This window comes from Grus americana, chromosome 25, assembly GCF_028858705.1.
Source record: "Grus americana isolate bGruAme1 chromosome 25, bGruAme1.mat, whole genome shotgun sequence".
Lineage (NCBI taxonomy): Eukaryota > Metazoa > Chordata > Aves > Gruiformes > Gruidae > Grus > Grus americana.
Window position 1 is genome coordinate 4417882 of NC_072876.1, and position 13638 is coordinate 4431519.

Below are 13638 nucleotides of genomic sequence, written 5' to 3' on the forward strand. Positions count from 1 at the left end.
TCCTTTTCCAGCCCAGCATTTCTCACTGCGCAGTCATATCTAAGAAATGTAATCAATGACTTGATTTCAACGCTATAGGCGTTCCCTGTAGAAATCCCCTGCTCAGCCAATTAGTAGGACTGAATTTCATATTACTTAACATCTATACTCCTAGAAGGCAGGAGATTCCTGCATCTCCATCTATATCTGCTAGGATTATTGCTTAAAGGTGGCTTAGCTACTAAGCCGCTGCTGCAAAAGCTCCATTAACGTCTTTACTTGTTGTACGTGTGAGCTGGAAGGATTTCAGTACCGCAGGTCGAATAAAGAAACCTGACACCCGTTCTTCGAGCAATTAAACTTTGTAAAGTAAACTATGTGTATTTCATTAAGGAAATGGATCCATCAGCACTGGGAATACCTTTTATGAATATTTCCTTGTAATGGAAAAGTGAGCATGTTGACAGGATGAATTATTAGACGTATTTACAAACAGCTGTTAAAAAGCCTATGTGTATGTCCCAGCTGTATTTTTTTTTTTGCTTTTTATGCAGGGTTTATAGCAGTTATATTTGAAAAGCCAGCTTGATTGGCTTTCTTGCAAAGAGAGGTAAGCTTGATTAATTTATTTGTACTCCACAAGACTGCAGTCACAACTGGGGGAGCAGTCTGTCTGTCTGCAGTTTATTCGTGGAATAAACCCAAGGGCAGGGAACCAGCACAGAGCCTACACAGTGTTTAATTACAGCTGTTGTGTACATCTGATACTGGAATCAATAACTTTGAGTCTTTCCCCAATCCTGCCGATTTCTCATGGAATTCTTCTCCTTGGCAGTGGACTGTACGAGAAGGGAACCGAGGTCGTTAGTGGGAGTCTGACACCAGGGGAGAGGGTTTGGATCTCGGTGACACTGTAAAGGGTTTGGCACGGTTCACTGGCTGATACTCCAGGTTTGCAGGGACAGATAGGAAGGAAGGATTAAGACCAAGATATTGCCACTTGAGGTATTGTGAACGCTACTTCTAAATATGTCAGCTTGGAAGTTACAGAAATGTGAATCCCATGGCATTAGACAGATTACAAGAACAGAATATGCAATGAGATGATTGCCAAGACGTTCAGATTTTTCTCCTGTCTGCATCCCCTCCTGCTGTCACTTCCCCACCTCAATCTTTTGCTTCTCTGTCAACGAAATAGATACAGCAGCTCTCGGCTGGAGAAGTACAACCAGGACCTCATACTGCACCTAAAGCGCTTTGGGACCGTGGTGTACATGGTATTGCAGCAGCGAAAGCTTGACCTGAAAATAGCTGTGTCTGCTTCCCGCAGTGAGATTCCCCTGCGTCCCCAGCCAGCCTCTAGCAGATCCTCTTTTTTTCTCTTTGACTAGACGCCATGTGGAAAGTTCCTTGTGTTGTTTCCATCTGACTGCAGCAGCATCTGCTGCTGCTGATAAAGCTGCTAGGAGAATTGGGAAAGGATCAGCCTCAGCCTGTGCGCTGCCTCCTTGACGGCTGTCCGGTGGGTCCCGGCTAGTGGCAATGCTCCGGGGCAATTGTCGCCCACCTCGGTGTACCTCAGCCTCTCCGCTTAGACCCTAATTGCATTGCGCTCAGCCACGTGCTCAGGTCCATCTCTGTTCACCAGGGCAGTGTAGCATCTGCAGGAGATAACAGAATGCCTGTGTTTAAATAAACCCACGCTTTAATGCGTTTTCTCTTTGGGGATCCACCGCTGCGGTGGGGTTTCCCCACCGTCCATTTCAATCTCTCCTAGCGATTTTCATCTTCTCTGCTCCAGAGCCAGTTTCTCCAAAGAAGAGACTGTGGAGCTGGAAGTTGGTGGAGAAATGGAGCACTTGGGGCTTTAGAGCTGCGGAGAACCGCTTGGAACGAGGTTAATCTTTGAATGATGTATTTGCTGAGGTCAGTTTTCATATTTTCTGAATCTAGGTCTCCAATTTCCTTCCCCCGGCTCCAGCAGTTATCTGTTTGCCATATAGGATTGCAGGAAGAATATTATTCCTGTAGCAGAAGAGATGGTAATGTAATACAAATTGTGCAAATTCTCTGTATTTATATCCATAGTTTTTACAAATTTATTTAAGCAAATAGGCCTAGTCTGAAGCCAGCCCTGTTTTCGTGTGTCGTGATTCCCTCGGAGTATTTTGGGTCTCTTTAAGCTAAATCCATGAAAAAATACAGTATTTTTTAAAGAAGATTTTAAAGTTAATTAAAGAAATGGAAGTATATACTTATAAAGAAGTTAGATTTGGCATAGCATCCTTATAGAATACACCTACTTTCAAAGGAGGTCTAGTGGAAGGACACGTTCTCTCTAGAGTACTTAGGTTGATGAGAAACCTATTTGTAAGGAAAATTGACTTTGGAAACGGTTGAGAGCAAGCTGCTGCTTTTTTTTTAAGTCTCTGCCAAGTGATTGATTTGGTCCATAGGTTCATCAGATCATTGCATCCAATAATATAATTTTCCTTATTTATTTTATATATGATCAATATGATAAATATTAGAGAAACATGGAAGTGCCAACTAGATTATTTCTGGCTGTAGCAGAGTGGCGAGGGGGCATGCTCCAGCTTACACTATGTGCCTTGTGAAGCAGAAAAGCAATTCAGTCAGACTAAAGGCTACAGATGAGGCTGTATGTTCTCTGCAATAAATGCAAATGATTTGAATTCATTTCACTGGTAAGAGGAGAAGAGAGAAAAATTAAAGCTAAAGATGTTGGAGATCAAGGAATTCAACTTTAAACAGACGCAAAATTAACATAAAAGAAAACATGGCAATAAAAAGAGGGAAAAACCAGATTTCACTAAAATAATCTGTTTTAATGAATAGACCATGATCTATTTCTGAAGTACCTCTCTGTGGTAGTGCTTTTCCCTTTTTTTTTTTCTTTTTTTTTTAGAGCATGTACAATAGCATTATGGCCTAGCTGCAATCAGTCTGCTGCGAACAGCTTGTATATATTTGGATGTTCACTGGCCCATGAGAGCAAATCGTCCTCCGTTACCGTCAAAGACTTTCTTTTCCAGCTCCTTTATTAGGTAACAAATGGTTCCTGTTTCTTTTGTTCTCCAGTGTTAAGGACATTCAGTTTTTCTGGCTCTGTTTTATTATTTTTGTTTAGATTTGTTAATGGCTTATGTATGTTTATTGTTTGCAAGGGCCAGTGTTGTAGTCTCTTCTGCTTTTCACTAAGAAATACCTTGTAGTGAAATACAGCCCAGAGCTTATCAATGCAGAATATAGACTCAGCTGGGATTCTTCCATGAAACGTTCACTGCAGTATCTTGGGGTAATTCCTCTAAAGCCTCTTCAACCAAAAGTAAATTCCATACCATAACTGCTAAATGGGTACCCAGCATCTCTCACACTTGGTGTCCAATGCCACAGAAGAAATAAATGATAAAATAATCAAGTCTTTTCTTATTTAAATTTATTTTTCTTATTTAAATTTAGTTTGAATTACTTCTAGGCTAAGGAGTTCTGCAAAGAAGTTCTGTTCTTCTCTGAATCCTGCGAGACAAGAGAGGGAAGGGTCATACCCTCATGGAGAACCTGCTGGTGCCACCTGCAAGGGGGGCCAGGGCTCCTGGGCTGTCACCTGGATGGCCAAACACAAGGTGAGGGCTCTGCTCGTGTGGGAATTACCCCATCAGACAGAGAAAAGGGCTCTAAAGCTTGGTTTTGGAGTCAGCATGAATAACTTGAAATGATTCAAGCCCTGGAAATGCCATGGGAGGTGGAGCCTGAGGGTGCTGTGGCAGCAGCGGTGCCGAGGAATTCGGAGATGTCGTTCAGACATTGGCAAAGCCGCGTATTTGGTTTCCCCCTGTCCCTTTCCCCCCTCTCTCTGAGTTAAACCTCCGGCCCAGGCAGCATCAGAAATCAGGGAATAGAAAAATACGAGCATTTATAATTAGAAACAGTCTTTGCCTTTTGTCTGGCCTGGATATACTTAACCGGTCCAATTCCGCTGCCAATACATATTTGCCAAGGAAAAGTTTCTCTTTTAAACCTTCCACATATCCAACTAAAGAGAGGGGAGCTGGAAGCGGGTCTTGGCACAGCCATGGAGTTGGGAAGAATAATACACTCGGTCTCCTTTTTTTTGGTCTAGTCCGTTCCTGTCATTCTGAACTCGTGAGCTGCTTTGCTTACATAGATGGCCGGCAGGTGCCCAGCTTGCAAACCGCCCGGTATTGTTTCTGGTGTCGGTCATGGCGTAAGAGTAACACGAGGGCTTGGACAGGCTTTTTCGTCTTTTTTATTCCCCAGTACTTCATGACAGATCCCAGTCAGCAAGGGCGTGCTGCCCACCGGGGAGGTGCCATCGCCACCACCTTGAGTGGCCGTTTGGGAGAAAAAAAAAAAGGTGCTTTTGGTCCTTCTCTAGCGAGAAGGAAACTGCTTAAAACCAGACCAGCTTGCTAAGGCGACACCAGCTGAGCAGAGACCGCCTGGGAGAGCTCTCAGGGCTCTCGCTGGAGGAATCCCGATGTTTTCTCCCGGTCTCGGTGGAAGCTGAAGCGCACTTCCTTGGTTTGTGGTTGTAGGTTTGATCCCGGCGTGAGCTAGGAGTGTCCACACTGTGGGTTCATCCACTTCTCCCAGAGCTGAGCGCTTGGGCTCAGCATCTGAAACGCTTCATCCAGACCCTACCGAGGGCAGTGGGCGGCCGTCTGCAGAGCTGCCATCGCGGCCAGCTCCCGTTAATTAAGACGATGCAAATGGGCTGCAGGGGAGAAGGTGCCAGTGGCAGTAAAAGGAGCTCATGAAAGGGAGCACAGACAAGGAAGGGAGAAATTATTCACATAGCCCTAAAGTTTACTTCTAAGAGGTCTTTTTTTTTTTCAATTTCATATATTTTCCTTGATCATTTGAGAGAAAAGATCTGTCCATAGACAGATCTCCAAAGAGATTATTATTTTTTTTCAGCATTGCTATTGCTTTAATCCATGGTCTCTTCAGACAGGGAATGTTTAATTGGTGCACTGGTGAAATAAAATGTTTAAATAGATTGAATGCCAGACTTTTTCCCTCTGTTGTGACATTAATCCCCCAATATTCCTGGGCCCCTTGCTGGGTATTGAGGCAAAGAAAGGAACCAGAGGAGGTCCCTCTCTATACATCTGCCCGTGATGTGAAAACTCCCTGGTTACACTTATCATACATGATCCAATACATCAATTAAACCAAAGACCTTTCTGCAGTAATCACTTACACACATGAAATAAGTCATTCCGTATGATATATCTTTTCTGACTCAGGGCAGACTTCTCTGCAGAGGAGATGTGATGGGGAGGAGAGGGGAGCCCCGGTTCACGCTCGGCGCTTGGCCAGCCTGGTGTCCAGCAGAACATCCCCCCCGGATGAGGAAACCGCGTTGTCCTCACACAGCCCTGCCCGACGCATGTACACACATGTGCACCCAGAGAGCTAGAAGGAGATTCTGGAGAAGCAGATTAGATGGAAAGGCATCCTGCTAAATTAGGAGGTAAATTAAAAGGTTGGTGCACCTGAAGTCTTCTTTGTTGTTGTTTGGGTTTTTTTTTCCTTTGGCAGTCTGTATGCTTCATGATTGTATCAAGATTGATAATAGGAATGTTTAAAATTAACCTGTACCTGTTCTGCCTTTCTCGGACTTCAGCTGAACTCTCTGAAGGAGTTTCTGTAAACTTCTGAGCTTGCATTTGACTGTGAACATCTCCCTCCCATCCCTTTCCTGACAAAAACTCTTAAGAAATACTGAAAAGTGTATGAAACGGTAAGCAGACTTCAGGCTCCGCATTCTTCGGTCACTTACAAAATGCTTTGCCGAATTCGCAGCAGCAGATTAACACTCACAGACCCACAAATCAAAGGATTTGCAGCTCCCCCCCCCCCCCATCCATTGTGCAGGGAAGAAATCTCAGGATCCTCAGACAAGAGGGAAAAAAGAGATGAAATTAGGGTTTAAAATAATTTAGTTTTCCATTTAATTTAGTTTTGCATTGTCACTAACACACACTGCCTGCAGAAAAATTAAAAAGATTATTGTAGAGTAAAAGGCAGAGCCCCAGCGTGTTTGACAATACGCTCCATATTTTATGTTCATTAGGACAGGGAGCCTGAAATACTCATTTCTTTATGATGAAGGAACTAAAGATTTCCAATGAACATGCTGCAATGAGCGTGCTGAGGAGATTTATTGCTAAAACAGCTTGTTAATCACAGCGACCACCTTTCAGGCTTCACAACGCGAGTAACCGAGTTGTATAGATGCTTCTCCCCCAAGACACCCCTTTGGTGTACTGTGGAAATGGGAACCCTGCAGACACGCTTCAACAGGTCCCGAGGAAACTCAGATGCAGGTATTTAGAGCAGAGATTTTGGAAAACTGCAGTTACAGCTTGCTGTCGAAAGCCTTGGATACCCATCTCTTAAACACCGGACATCTGTGTCGCGATGGACCCTGCTGCAATTTTTTTTCCTAGCCGTGGGTGCTAGGAATGTTGAAAGCTGCCCAGAGGGCTCAGCAGCTACAGCCTGGGAGGGAGGTGGTGGGAAACGGGACCATGGTGGTCACCAGCATCTTGGAATAACGGTGGATGACGCGCCTTGGCCTGTGTGTGTCTGGATTTCAGAGCAATTAAAACTTTTTCCCCTATTACTAGAACAAACACAGACTGGATATCTTCAAAGGCCGCCTCAAGCACAGTGGGCTTGTTTGTAACTGTGTTATTAATAAATAATTAATGATGTAGACAAACCAGTGACAGGAAAACCCACGGTCTCTCTTGCTGCATCTGCTTCAGCCAGTGAAGACAACCAGGCAGGGCTGGTGCTGGTGTGCAGCTCAGACGTAACCCCACGAGCAGGGAAACGTCCCTTCCTCGCTGGAGAACCTGCCTCCGATCGATGGCGAAGCAGGCACGCTCGTGTCAACAGGATTTGGCCCTTAGGAAATCATTAAGCTGTAAATTCTCAACATGACAGGCCGGAGTAGCGCTGGTCTTCTGTTTGATGTCAAAGGCTGTGCGGAGACTCCTTCGTTAGGGGGTCGATAATTGACTCAATGGGCTGTAATCACTCGCCCCGCACAGTCGCGGTGTGGGGGTGTAGCCCGGCCCCGCGCAGCCCCCACGAAGCTCCAGCAAAGCAGCTCCCGGCCTCCGGCGTTGCTTCGGCAGCTGGAGGGGCTGCTCTGGGGGCCGGGGCGGCACAGCTGGATCGTGGGCCAGCAGCTGGGATGGGTAACGTTTCCAAAAGTGATGGATGGATGCCCAGTCCCACAGCTCATCTCTGGTGAAGGACCCTGCTCCAGGTTCCTGGGTACCCACTGGTCCTGGCGCCGGTCGCTCACAAAACTCTTTGATGATGCATTTGAAAACAGTTCTTTCAGAGTCAGCCCAGAGTGCCACGACGAGCTGACGGTATCTTCAGATGACTTTTTTTTGGAGTGTTTTGCTTAGCATATGACCGAGATGGAAAACCTCTCCCTGCTCCTGGCAGTGCATTTGAAGGGAGATGTGCAGCCCCAGCAGCGTGCAAGACAAGGATGCAGCAGAATATTTATTTAATACAAGAAGTGAGAGCTGCATGGTGTGTAGACCTTGGCTGGTGAGACTCTGGAGGCAAAGGGTGGGCAATGAAAAGGTGATCCCAGCTACCTTCTGGGTAGGGGCCAACACCACCAATGTTTTCATGTTGTGTTTTTTTAAAATCGCAAAATAGCAGTAGTATCTTTGCAGGGTTACTTTTGTGCTCTTCCCTGTATGATCCCCTTTATTTCAGCTGAGGCGATTCTTAGCTGTAGGAAGACGATTAAAAATGGCATATTGTCTGCACCTTGAATTTCTGACACAACCTCAGCACAGACGTTGTCAGCAATTGTGTTTTTGACAGTAACAAGACACTCTGTAACTCAGGATTCGGAGACTTTCTGTTCTCCTGCCCTTGCACTTAATGAAAACAGAGTTTGTTTTAGAACGAAAAGAAACCTTTCTGAGTTAATTTCAGCTCAGTTCAAGCCAGGGGATACAGAGGCAGGAACTGAAGCTCACATTTATGAGAAAATCTGAGGAGGGGAAAGGATAAGGTGTATTAGGAAAAGAAAAATCTTTTTCATTTTCCAAGAAGGTATTATGAACAGTAGAGAGGAAAAAAAAAATGACTTGACAAGGTTCTTCTAAAGAGGAAGAATAGCGTAAAGTGCTGGTTAAATTCCCATTGATCTTTCACTCAGCTTCCCATACACATGTGGGTTTGAGTATTTGATATTTCCTTTCACTGTCATAGGTAATAACTGAGTGGAAACAATCATTTCTAAATAACTGCCTATGATTCTTCTATTGTAGTGATTAGTGCTGAATAATTATTAGCTCTGCTGAATATTGCACGGATAGATATGATGCAAGTAACTAGAAGCTGTCAGCCTCTGGCATCTGCGCTATCGACTGATGCTCCGCCGGTGAGCAGCCGGGCGTCCCGTTCCTATAGATGGTACTTATAGATGGTGCTCTTCCCCCCGCACAGCTTCAGCAGCTGCTCTAAGTCAGTCCTGGCTGTGGATCAGAGGCCTGGACTCTGCTGTCCTGAACTCAGTGGCTTGTCCTAAATGGACGCAGGGAAGAAAAAAAGAAATATATTTTCCTGCTTTAGAAATTAGGGAAGAGCAGAATCTAGTTTATTACTCTGGGAATGGCAAATGCAGAGCGAATACTGACTTCAGGTCCTGCTGCATCTGCGGACACAGAGAGAAGCGCCAGAGGCGATGCATAAAGCCACGTTATCCAGGACTTTTAGAGGATATGAAGAGCTGGGTGCTGGAAGGATTGAAAGGCTCGTCGCTTCACGCAGCTCAGACAGATTCATGACCCCTGCGGTCTGAAGCAAGGGAGTTTATCAAAGATGAGGACAGAGAGAAATTGTGAATACACAGGCTAGAAACAGAGACCGATCTTTCACTGATGCCTTGCTTCACCAGCTGCTTAAAGACTGCTTTGTCATCTGCGGTCCGAATCCTGCCCCGCTGAGAAGGGGTGCTCAGCACAGCTCCCTGCGTCGGAGGAAACGAGGATGAGAAGTTATGTGCCAAGAGTTTCAAGATGGCTTTATAGCTGATCTTCCCAGCTTGGGCAGCGGTTGTTGAGCTCCTGGTTTCCTTCGTGGCACGGCTCTGAGGGGCTAAGGGGCTCTGTGCCCACACCGGCGCTGCCTACGCTTTCTTCGGCACAGCCGTGGGTGCGCGTGTCGGTGACGTGGCGTGCCTGGCAGCGTGGTCCAAGGGCCTTTTCTGCCCCCCAGCGCCAGGTGCTCAGATGCATTCGCCAGTGGGAAGTGTCAGGCGTGGACCTGTATTTGCACTCCTGGCTATTTAGTTTGTGTCTCGTGTGGTGATACTGTGAGCGTGCGTAAATACGCACCCGTGCAGAGGTTGCGTAGAGTTTTGTGGACGTAGGATTGTACGCTTACATGTATGTGCATCTCTATACATTTGTCACCATATGTATTTGAATGAATTAGAGGCAGGTCCTTTCTTCTGTTACAGCTCCAGACTTTGATTCCAAGACTTACGCCTATCACCCTTTTCAGGAAAAGGTGAATGCAAATATCCACAGAAGATTTCTCCAGCAGTTGTTTCAGCACAGAGTTTGCTAATATTTAAAGCACACAGACAACTCATTAGCCCAGCAGCACATCCATCACCTGAGCAAACCCAGGTGAATCTCCACCTGTCGTTTGGGTTTTATTTTTTCTCCCCACATGCTGGAACAGCCCTTTGCTCACATGTCCTGTGCATGAGCTGCTCTGCAAGTCTCGGGGCTGCTCCCCAGCTGAGCAATCCTGTAATTAGCCTGAGACAGACTCTCCATACAGGAACATAATTGACCATCAATAAATAATAAACAGAAGACAGGATGCAAGACAGTCCTGCAAAGGGGAGAGAAATGGTTGTTGAGGCACTCTGACCTGCCTTGTATGGCTTTCTGCAAAAGGAGAAATTGTATTAGTGGGATGCGCATTTAACCAAGGATGGTATTTGTAATAGGATTTAGTACCATTCGCTGCGAATGCATGACACAGTAATGTATTAGGGACAGAACAGCGAAAGAGAAAAGCTCGCTAAAGAACCAATGCTGCCATCCACTGAGTGCCTTCTGTTTCCTCTCCTGAGCTGCAACTGATGTATCTTTCCAGGATGTCAAACCCCCCTGCTCTAGAGCTTCCAGCGACACCAAGGGGGGACCCTTTACGTGGGCGTGGGGCTGGGCTCCTCACTGTGCTGTGTAGGGAGTGTCCGTGCTCCACTGGAGCTATATAGGCACTATCGGAAGGGAAATCCTTTTCTGCAGGATGGTAAATGTGATGGGGAGAAACACAGGCAAGCTAACCTGTCATTGTCTCCCTGGAGAGGGGACAGTACAGACTCTGGTTTACAGCCCTCCTGGGGTGGGGAAAAGCACAGGATCCGGAGGTGCACAGCGGGATGGAAAGGCATTCCCTGCCGGACCCCCGCGCGAGAGGCTCCTGAACCCTGTACACGGGGCAAACAGCAAGACTAATGGCAATTGTGTCTTTTCCCCCCCAAAACCGCTCTTGCAGGGTCCTGCTAACCTGCGTCAGGCATGTCCCTCCATGAGATGAACCTGGGGAAGATGCAGCGAGGCCACTTCTGTAGCCGTGCTAACAGCAGTGGGGGTGAGAGGGGCTGGAGGGGAACTGCCCTATGTGCGGCTTTTCAAAAGCAGATTGGGTTGGTTTAGTCACTTAGATTCATTGTGGAAGAGGTCCAGGATGATGGCTATAATTTTCTCTCTCAAATGTTCCAATATGCGATAAATAACTTTTTAAAAAATTCTTGATGACAAGAAATGGAAACCAGCAATCAATCATGTTATTGATTCCCTCCACCAGTTGCACTCCTCAGAATTGCTCTCATGCCGCTTTGCTGGGGCAGGCTTAGCTGGACCACGGCGTTTCTGGGTTTTTGGAGCAGTGTGGCCGTGCTGTCCTGGGGCCGGCTTTGCCTCCCTGTTTGCGGGGGTTCCTCGTGGGCCAATGCAGATAACCAGTGTAGCTCAGGGGTGGTCGAAGATGCTCCTTGCTTTGGGTACCCTACAGCTTTTCAAACACTTGTGCTAGGCCAGCAGGAGAGGCCAGGTAGTGGCTCTGTGGTGAGCCATGGTGAGCCACTCGATCCCAAGGAGGGATCCCCTGGTTCCCATCCGGGGGGGCTTGCAGGGCTCCCAGTCCCAGCTGGCTGGCCGTGGCTGCCATGGTTGGTCTCTGCCAGCTTTTAGCAGGCCAGGAGGTGTGAAGGTCAACATCTTCAGGGGCTCTGCAGCACACGTACAGCTTTTGCTCTGCTTTGGCAGAAAACTGACTTGTCAACTGCATTTTGTAGATGGGGAAACTGAGGAATGGAGAGCTGAAGTATCACTCTCCCCACCAGAACTGGGGGCAAGGGATGTACAGGGGGTCAGAGCTGAGAACAGAAACCAGCAGACACCATTCCCCTCCCTCCCAGAGCTGATGGGAGGCTATAACCCAAGCAGTGGGGGACAGCTGGGGGCACAGGTGACAAAGCCTTTAGCTCCATCACCACTTGGCCCCAGCTCAGGTGTGCGGGTGCCCAGGGACGCGCAGCCTTTCGAGGTGAGACAGCTCTGCTCCCGGTTTCGCTTTCGGGCTTTGTTTCAGCGCCGTGCGGCTTCCCCGAGCAGCCCGCTCCGCTCCGCTCGGCGGGGGACGGACGGACCGGGGTGTGGGGGGGGGAAGGGAGCGCAGGTGAAGCGGTCGGGGGGGGGGGGGGGGCCCCAACGGACGCGCTTCCCCGCCCCGCTATTTCTGCGAGCGGGCGGGCTGAGCCCCGCTCCCCGGCGCCGAGGCTGGGGAAGGGTTAATCGCGGGGAGCGGGGGCGGCGCGGGGGCGGGCGGCGGCGGGCGGGGAGCGCGCCCGGGCTCGGCGGGGAGCGGGGAGCGCGCCCGGGCTCGGCGGCGGGCGGATGCCGGGGCGGCGCGGGGGGAGGGCGGAGGGGAGCCGGGGCTTCGCCGCCGTACTCGGGCAGGGGCTGCGGAGGCATGAGAGGCTGGCGGAGCTGAGCCGAGCCGAGCTGCGCCGCGCCGGGGGAGGCTGAGGGGCTGCGGGAAGGCGGAGGAGTAGCGGGCGCCCGGCCCTGGATTTCCATGGTGTCGGGGGCCGTGTGGATTACCCCGTCGTGAGCCGGGGAGCCGACACTCCGAGGAGGCGGGCGGCACCGGAGCTGCGAGGTCTGGTGAGTGGCCGAGGCTGGCGAGGGGCTTCTGCTCTCTCAGTCGTCCCCGGGGGCGCGGGGTATCGTCGGGGTTGGGGCTCCCTCGGGCGTTCCCCCGCCGCCGCGGTCCTGCCGGTGGGCGGCCGGGAAGGTGCGGGGAGGAGGTTTGGGCTCGTCCCCCGGTGCCGACCGCGGCCCCGTTCCCGTGGCCGCCTAACGCGGGTGGCACCGAGGGCTGCAGACCGCGGGGCGGTGCTCGGCGGTACCGGCCCTACCGCGGCGCGCCGGTACCCGGCCGTGCCCGGGGAAGCGGCGGCTGCGCCCGGGAGCGGCAGCCGGAGGTGCTGCCCAGCGCTGCTTGCGGAGGGGCGTAGAGAAATCCCTCCGAAGTGCCCTGTTCCTGGTCATCATCCACCTCCCCGCTCTGGTTTACGTGCATGTAGGCGTTATACATACAAGTATTTTCTCGTTAATTCTGTTGTCATTTGTTAGCGCTCCGTCACGCTCTGGAGCAGTCAATGCGTCAGAATAAACTCCTTTCCTTAAAAAGTTACTGTTGGCAAGGAGGGACTTTTTTCAAAATACCCCTGAATCTTGGAAAAAATCCCCATCAAAACTTTCCTAAACCCTTGCAAGATCCTTTTTGAAAGGCAGTGAGGGGAGGGAAGGCAAATGCACTTGTGCTCCCTTCAGGGAAATCCGAACTTCTGTGTGGTGGTCCAAGTCTTCTCCAGCCCCGTAGCTGCTGGGATGGCGTGTTGATCACGGCAGAGGCTGCTCTGTGCGAGCACTGGAGATGCCACGCTGTCTTCTCTTGTCGTGACCTCCGTTTAACCTGGCACGGTCAGGCATTACGGGCTTTGTCTCCATTCAAGCTATGGCCAATACTTTCACGTTCCTGGAGGTGAAGTGAATGATGTTCAATTAATCCATGTTCTAAGGGGTATCAGAAAGTCAATAGGTTAATATTAAGTGAGGTGAATAGTAAGTGGTAGAGGGGAAAAAACCTGTACATCTGTGACCTACAGTTCAAGATACTGGCTTGGAGGTGAGAGAATGTGAAGTTAGCAGAGTATCATGATGTAAAAACCTACTGCTGACAGGGTTTCCCTGTTGTTTGCTGAGCGCTTGATGCTTTGCTGGTGGCTTGAATGTGTTTAATATATCTGAGCTGACTTGGGGAGATGGTCTTGTCTCTCCTTCTCTGTCTGGCTTCATTGATACGGTGTGTAAAAGTTAAATGACCTACTTTACAGCTGAAAGACAGATGCCTCAGAAGAAATCTGTGCCATCTTCAGAACAGATGTTTAGCTTTTTTCCTTTAACACAGAGGTGTTAGATCCTTTAAAATGCAATATTTTTTTCCTTTATTGCTGTCCTTTTGCCTTTTGTTGTC

At 49.0% G+C, this 13638-nt stretch overlaps 1 protein-coding gene across 3 annotated transcripts in view; it reads left to right on the forward strand.

Annotated features, from left to right (window-relative positions):
• The first annotated feature begins 2896 nt into the window (after nucleotides 1-2896).
• Nucleotides 2897-13638, forward strand: part of PLXNA2 (plexin A2) — a 186963-nt gene continuing 176221 nt past the window's right edge. The window contains exons 1-3 of one of the 3 annotated variants that reach the window (XM_054803976.1): nucleotides 2897-3047; nucleotides 3479-3626; nucleotides 5274-5512. The gene's annotated coding sequence lies outside the window, so the exon portion shown is untranslated. Of the gene's footprint in view, nucleotides 3048-3478; nucleotides 3627-5273; nucleotides 5513-12030; nucleotides 12264-13638 lie in introns of those variants that run through there. The other 2 variants (XM_054803974.1, XM_054803978.1) reach the window with 2 other exon arrangements.